Here is a 5,847-nt window from a genome sequence, read left to right as displayed (position 1 = left end):
ATCTCCCCAATCGGTCTTCCGGGTCTCTCCCGTTTACCCCTGAACGGTTTCACGTACTATTGAACTCTCTCTTCAAAGTTCTTTTCAACTTTCCCTCACGGTACTTGTTCGCTATCGGTCTCGTGGTCATATTTAGCCTTAGATGGAGTTTACCACCCTCTTAGTGCTCCACTCTCAAGGAACACGACTCTGAGGAGAGTCCCCACCCGGGAGCGGCCGCGGTCCTACGGGCCTGGCACCCTCTGCGGGCGATGGCCCCATTCAAGGGAGACTTGGACTCGCTGGACCGCGCCCCGGGAGAGTGGGACCTCCCACACACGACATCTCCCTGCACGTCTCCGCGCGGGATTCCGTGCTGGGCTCTTCCCTGTTCGCTCGCAGCTACTGGGGGAATCCTTGTTAGTTTCTTTTCCTCCGCCTAGTAATATGCTTAAATTCAGCGGGTAGTCTCGCCTGATCTGAGGTCGGAAAGATGGTTTTTTGTACCGACGGGCCGATGTGAGCGGTCGGAAGCTTAGCCTCTCTCATTGAACTGATTTCTTTTTGTTTTTGTTTTTTGTTTTTTTGTGGTCATTATTTATTGTGGTCATATCTTTCGCTCCCGCCCGGCAAGTGTGTGTCTCTCTCTGTCTCGGGAGTTTGCCTGTCTCCCATCACATCAAGCCGGGCGTCAGTTCTTCTCAGACGCGATCGGGGAAGGATGGGCCCCGTCGCCGAGGAGAGGAGGGCGAGCTAAGTCTATCCGCTCGCTCCACCGAACCCTGTGAAGCCTTCAAGGGCGACTGACTCCCCTTAACCTCCTCGCAGTCGCCGACGCCGCCACCGATTGCTCGGAGCGACGCCGGCGGTGCGAGGTGCAGGCTCGTCAGACCCCCCAGCGTAGGGCCGCTCGCGTGCCTTTATTTCTTTCTTTCTCTTTCTTTCTTTCTTTCCTTCCCTTATTATCTTAAAGACCGCGCGGGCCCACGGGTTTCATGTAGCCGACCCTCAGCCAGGCGTGGTCCGGGATTGGAAATCCAAGGACCGCAATGTGCGTTCGAAACGTCGATGTTCATGTGTCCTGCAGTTCACATGTCGACGCGCAATTAGCTGCGTTCTTCATCGACCCACGAGCCGAGTGATCCACCGCTCAGGGTTGTTTTTCTCTAGATTCGAGCAGAGCTTCGGGTAGGATGCTACTGCTAGTCCCGTAGGACAGGTAGTTGTTATTTTTCGAGGGGGAGCTGCCCCCAGAACAGCGGCACGGTCAGACCGCGCTCCCCTCTCGTTCAAGCGCCGCCGAAACGGCCTTGCGTGGGCAGATAAAGTGGCTTTAAGCCCAGTGCTCGCGGTCGCGCGGGTTGTCCTTGGATCCCTGAGGATCCTCGGAGCCCGCGTGCCGCCGGCACCCACTCACCATCTTTCGCTCCTACTTCCCACCTCGAGGCGGGACGGTCTTGCCGTCCCCCTCCGGGGGATTACTTCGCCGACCTGGACACCTCAGGCCGACGACGTTATCTCCGAGATCCGGCCGCTGCCAGGAAGAGCCGGTCCAATCACAGGCGAGATTACGCCTTCCGCAGAGCCCCGTTCATCTGGTTCATTCTTAATGCCTTCCTTTTATTAATTTTTGATGCGTCTTCCCCTCATTCGGGGGGAGACGGTGCGACTTTCGCCGACCGGTCCCCCCTCAGGTTGACGTCATCTATTTTTCAGTCATCAGTAGTGGTCACATATTATGATGCGTCTTCCCCCTCATGCGGGGGGAGTCGGTGCGACTTTCGCCGACCGGTCCCCCCTCAGGTTGACGTCATCTATTTTTCAGTCATCAGTAGAGGTTGTATTATCATGAATGACCAGACACGGGTACTTCCACGAGAAGGCGGTCCACTCGCAAGCGAGATTACGCACTCCCCCAGAGCCAGCAACCGTCCTCGGTTTCTTAATGCCTTCCTTCTCTGTTCGGTCACTCTCGGTGCCGTTAATGATCCTTCCGCAGGTTCACCTACGGAAACCTTGTTACGACTTTTACTTCCTCTAAATGATCAAGTTCGGGCATCTTCCCGGTGGAATCGAAGGGCCGAAACCCCGCGCCCACCGGTCCGAAGACCTCACTAAATCATTCAATCGGTAGTAGCGACGGGCGGTGTGTACAAAGGGCAGGGACGTAATCAACGCGAGCTTATGACTCGCGCTTACTGGGAATTCCTCGTTCATGGGGAACAATTGCAAGCCCCAATCCCTAGCACGAAGGAGGTTCAGCGGGTTACCCGGACCTTTCGGCCAGGGAGGACACGCTGATTCCTTCAGTGTAGCGCGCGTGCGGCCCAGAACATCTAAGGGCATCACAGACCTGTTATTGCTCAATCTCGTGCGGCTAGAAGCCGCCTGTCCCTCTAAGAAGATTAGGAGTCGCCGGTAGCACAGAGGATACCGGATGCGACTATTTAGCAGGCTAGAGTCTCGTTCGTTATCGGAATTAACCAGACAAATCGCTCCACCAACTAAGAACGGCCATGCACCACCACCCACCGAATCAAGAAAGAGCTCTCAATCTGTCAATCCTCCCGGTGTCTGGGCCTGGTGAGGTTTCCCGTGTTGAGTCAAATTAAGCCGCAGGCTCCACTCCTGGTGGTGCCCTTCCGTCAATTCCTTTAAGTTTCAGCTTTGCAACCATACTTCCCCCGGAACCCAAAAGCTTTGGTTTCCCGGAAGCCGCCCGCCGAGTCATCGGAGGAACTTCGGCGGATTGCTGGCTGGCATCGTTTATGGTTAGAACTAGGGCGGTATCTGATCGCCTTCGAACCTCTAACTTTCGTTCTTGATCAGAGAAAACATTCTTGGCAAATGCTTTCGCTTCTGTCCGTCTTGCGACGATCCAAGAATTTCACCTCTAACGTCGCAATACGAATGCCCCCGTCTGTCCCTTTTGATCATTACCTCGGGGCTTCCGAAAACCAACAAAATAGAACCGAGGTCCTATTCCATTATTCCATGCACTCGGTATTCAGGCGGCTGCTGCCTGCTTTAAGCACTCTAATTTGTTCAAAGTAAAAGTGCCGGCCCATCGTGACACTCGGTCAAGAGCACCGCGACGGGATTGTGTAGGCCCTCCCCGAGACGACCCGAGGCGTGGGAGCGTCGCCGCCCCCATCGCCCGCGGGCGCCGGCTCGGGCCACCGGCAGGACGTCCGCACGTGCGTGCCAGTTAGACACCGACGGGCGGTGAACCGGCAGCGTGGGACACAAGTCCGACTACGAGCTTTTTAACCGCAACAGCTTTAATATACGCTATTGGAGCTGGAATTACCGCGGCTGCTGGCACCAGACTTGCCCTCCAATGGATACTCGTTAAAGTCTTTAGAGTGTACTCATTCCGATTACGGGGCCTCGGATGAGTCCCGTATCGTTATTTTTCGTCACTACCTCCCCGTGCCGGGAGTGGGTAATTTGCGCGCCTGCTGCCTTCCTTGGATGTGGTAGCCGTTTCTCAGGCTCCCTCTCCGGAATCGAACCCTGATTCCCCGTTACCCGTTACAACCATGGTAGGCGCAGAGCCTACCATCGACAGTTGATAAGGCAGACATTTGAAAGATGCGTCGCCGGTTCGTAGACCGTGCGATCCGCCTCCATTTATTCAGAGTCACCAAGGCAAACGGCCGCGTGAGCGACCGATTGGTTTTGATCTAATAAAAGCGTCCCGACCGTCTCCGGTCGGGACTCGGTTGCATGTATTAGCTCTAGAATTACCACAGTTATCCAAGTAACTGTCCACCATCTAAGGAACCATAACTGATTTAATGAGCCATTCGCGGTTTCACCTTAATTTGGCTTGCACTGAGACATGCATGGCTTAATCTTTGAGACAAGCATATGACTACTGGCAGGATCAACCAGGGAACCGAAGACTCACTTGGAGCTCGTTCCTCCCCCTCCACGCGGTCCCGGATGGGTCCGGCGAGGGGGTCCAGTTCATACTTCAACGCTCGCACTCCGTGCGCCCCTGCGAGCAGGGGCCACTTCGTGCCGTTAGGGGGACGCCACGTGAGCGCCCCCAGAACCGTGGTGCCATTAGGGCACCCTTCCCTCTCTTCACTCGACATGCATAAGCGCCGAAGCGCCGTTTGGCATCGCGAGTCTAGCACGCGCCCGGACTACGAGTGAGTCGGTTGCAGTGTGTCCACGATACGCCGCCTATAGACCGTGTCCGGGGGACAGAGGGCCGCGGCATCGCGGTGGCGAAGGGTTTGCCGGGAAGGGGAACGAAGCCGGCCTTTTTCGTAAAATCGTTCCCCTGTTGCTTGCCGGGAAGGAGGACGAACCCGGTCTTTATCGTCAAATCGTCCTCCTGTTGCTTGCCGGAAAGGGGAACGAAGCCGGCCTTTTTCGTAAAATCGTTCCCCTGTTGCTTGCCGGGAAGGTGGACGAACCCGGTCTCTCTCGTAAAATCGTCCACCTGCTGCTTGCCGGGAAGGGGAACGAAGCCGGTCTTTTTCGTAAAATCGTTCCCCTGTTGCTTGCCGGGAAGGTGGACGAACCCGGTCTTTATCGTCAAATCGTCCACCTGCTGGTTGCCGGGAAGGGGAACGAAGCCGGCCTTTTTCGTAAAATCGTTCCCCTGTTGCTTGCCGGGAAGGAGGACGAACCCGGTCTTTATCGTCAAATCGTCCTCCTGTTGCTTGCCGGAAAGGGGAACGAAGCCGGCCTTTTTCGTAAAATCGTTCCCCTGTTGCTTGCCGGGAAGGTGGACGAACCCGGTCTCTCTCGTAAAATCGTCCACCTGCTGCTTGCCGGGAAGGGGAACGAAGCCGGTCTTTTTCGTAAAATCGTTCCCCTGTTGCTTGCCGGGAAGGTGGACGAACCCGGTCTTTATCGTCAAATCGTCCACCTGCTGCTTGCCGGGAAGGGGAACGAAGCCGGCCTTTTTCGTAAAATCGTTCCCCTGTCGCTTGCCGGGAAGGAGGACGAACCCGGTCTTTAACGTCAAATCGTCCTCCTGTTGCTTGCCGGAAAGGGGAACGAAGCCGGCCTTCTTCGTAAAATCGTTCCCCTGTTGCTTGCCGGGAAGGTGGACGAACCCGGTCTTTCTCGTAAAATCGTCCACCTGCTGCTTGCCGGGAAGGGGAACGAAGCCGGCCTTTTTCGTAAAATCGTTCCCCTGCCGGGCGGAGGACGGACCCGGGCTTTTCTTCCGTCAGTTGTGTCCTCCTGATGTATCCAGACACCACCCAAGGCTCAGGAATCGTCTTATGCGGAAAAAGGGCCAATTTATCAGCGACGCATCCGTTAGTTCAACTAGAGGAAGTGTGAAATTTTCCTACAAAATAAGGTGCCAGCGCGGCGTTTTCAGGGGAGACTCGTAACGTCTGAGCCTCAGAGAGCGCGACCCGGCCGAATGCGAGCGGCAGGTCCCCTAAAATCGGCCTACCTAACACGCACGGATGGGACTTTGAAATCTGAAGACGTGGAGGGCACGGACGGGAATATATATGCGGCAGAAGCCAGAGACACCGCCGGCAGCCTCACCGTGACCGCACGAGAAGTCGTCACTTGCGCCAATCTTGCACTCGAGTGCCGAGTCACCTACGAGCAGACCCCTGCTTCTGCCTGTCCATTGAGGGCAGCCGAGCACGCGATTCCCCAGGAGACGGACTTCTGTACACTTGTGCCCCTCTTGCCCTAAACGGGGTTCGAGCAGCGCGGGGAGAGGAATTCAGTCCCCGGCGGATGCGCGCTCGTTCTAAGTGCAGCTTCCGAGAGGCCGCCCGTGAAGGCCATCACTTGTGCCACTCTTGCACTCGGAATCGAGTGCCGACTCGAACCGGAGCCTCCGCCGGCCACTGCGTGGGTTGACGGGCGCCGACCCCG

The 5,847-nt window shown here is 56.5% G+C and overlaps 2 non-coding genes and 1 pseudogene across 2 annotated transcripts; all 3 read right to left on the bottom strand.

Moving 5' to 3' along the window:
- Positions 1–467, bottom strand: part of LOC147871915 (large subunit ribosomal RNA) — a 4,225-nt pseudogene extending 3,758 nt beyond the window's left edge.
- A 514-nt stretch (positions 468–981) lies between these two features.
- Positions 982–1,137, bottom strand: LOC147871914 (5.8S ribosomal RNA). The gene has a single exon (XR_015538274.1). It is a non-coding gene; the product is annotated as a 5.8S ribosomal RNA (ribosomal RNA).
- Positions 1,138–1,961: 824 nt separating this feature from the next.
- Positions 1,962–3,879, bottom strand: LOC147871913 (small subunit ribosomal RNA). The gene has a single exon (XR_015538278.1). It is a non-coding gene; the product is annotated as a small subunit ribosomal RNA (ribosomal RNA).
- Between the last annotated feature and the right edge of the window lie 1,968 nt (positions 3,880–5,847).

This window comes from Zootermopsis nevadensis, unplaced genomic scaffold, assembly GCF_977971745.1.
Source record: "Zootermopsis nevadensis isolate Lab colony 2312 unplaced genomic scaffold, Znev_1.0 Znev_ptg000037l, whole genome shotgun sequence".
Taxonomy (NCBI): Eukaryota; Metazoa; Arthropoda; class Insecta; order Blattodea; family Termopsidae; genus Zootermopsis; species Zootermopsis nevadensis.
The sequence above is the reverse complement of the archived record's forward strand: the minus strand, read 5'-3'. Positions and strand labels throughout refer to the sequence as shown.